Raw genomic sequence first — 1,763 nt, 5'->3', positions numbered from 1 at the left:
TTAAAAAAAACAAAACAAAAAACAAAAAACAAAAAACAAAAGTTTTCAATGTGAATCATACTTAAAATATTTCAATTTCTATCTTAATTTTACATCAACTTTATATAGAGAGAAAGTAATTCAAAGTACAAATTTTCTAATTATACCAAAAGACATGTCTATTTCAGAATAGGTCTTCCAAAATTGTAATATAATTGTTAGTAAATATTAGGTGGATGGTAGAGAATTAAGCTTCATGGAATATGCTGGAATACTCATAGTAATATTTGTAGATCAAGGGTTAAGATTTATTTCCATTATTTCCATGTTAGTTATGTTATTTTAATTAATTTATCTTGAATTAATTAATTAAAGAAAATTCCATATCAACAATTGTTATATTGGGTATTAGTGTTGATAAGTCATGGTATTGGCCCATGACATTGTAAGAAAAACTATTTACAAGTTAAGAATTTCCATGGTAAGATGGGGTGAATCTCCATGGTTAATAATATTGCTTAACTCACGCATTATTTATGTTTATAATAATAATAATTTACAATTTAATTATTTTTTTAATCTAGGAAATGTGAGATGTGTCATGGGAAAAGTGTTTTGATGCTTATCATGGATTGATGTCTATTGGAATTTACCAACCATTTAATTTATATGGTTGCGCTACTTTAGTTTGTAATTGCTTTGGTTCACTACTCAATATCCAATTAACACATTGAACCTAAAAATAATATTGATATTATACTCCAGTATGAAGGAATGTGATTGACATAAAAAACAACAAAAACAAAAAAACTCAATTTGGATTTAAATGAAATAATATGTATGTTGAGTGATATATATATATATATATATATATATATATATATATATATATATATATATATCGAGCGAGAGAGAGAGAGAGAGAGAGAGAGAGAGAGAGATGCTTGCTCCTTTCCAATATGAGGAAAATGTATATTTAAAGATATATGAATAAAGATTCAACTCCCCCCTACATCATCAACATCATTCATGAACCTAGATTTTCTGAATGACTTGTAATCTTACCTTAGGTTTTCTTGGATTACTTGCAACCAAACAAACTTAATGTGGCTTTTTATTGCAACATCACATTCTTCTCACAAACACACACCATCCTCTCTGACAAAAATCACAAGTGGTTATTCAACACCACTTATTCCTTCATGACAAATGGTTATTCAACACCACTTCTTCCTTCATGGCGAATGGTTATTCAGCACCACTGCCTCATCAATGGGGGTTATACATGCCTCATCAGGCATTACATTGACTTAGGTACATTCAATTTCTATTCAGACCTATCTTTCCCTTTCCGTTTCAAATAAAATACAGGCATTTCCTTATCAAATAAATTTAAGTACCTTTAAAATTTTCGGGATGTTTTTATCATGGATTAACTTCATCTATATTTTAGTTCTGAACACATGGTACTTTATTTACGTGGTTTCATGTCCTTTCTTGTATCTTCATCTTTCTTCCTCTTCTTATGCTTCTATTGACTTCTTTTCTAGTTACTTCTCTCCTGCTGCTTCATTCTACTACACCAATTTTATTCATTTATGTAACATCCCCATCCACCTTATAGCCCATATTAAGAGTAGAAGAAGGTATCGTTAACATGGACTTGACCTCCAATGTCTTGTGATGAAAATGGAGTCTTACGATTTTGGCATTTTTCAAACTCCTAAAAAATTAAAATAAATATTATCATTTCATCTAGCTCGTTGAGAGATTTCCAACAATAT

The sequence above is a fragment of the Pinus tabuliformis genome, chromosome 2_2 (assembly GCF_031772625.1).
Source record: "Pinus tabuliformis cultivar Carrire ecotype Pingquan chromosome 2_2, CPIR1, whole genome shotgun sequence".
NCBI lineage: Eukaryota > Viridiplantae > Streptophyta > Pinopsida > Pinales > Pinaceae > Pinus > Pinus tabuliformis.
Note: the sequence above shows the minus strand (reverse complement) of the source record.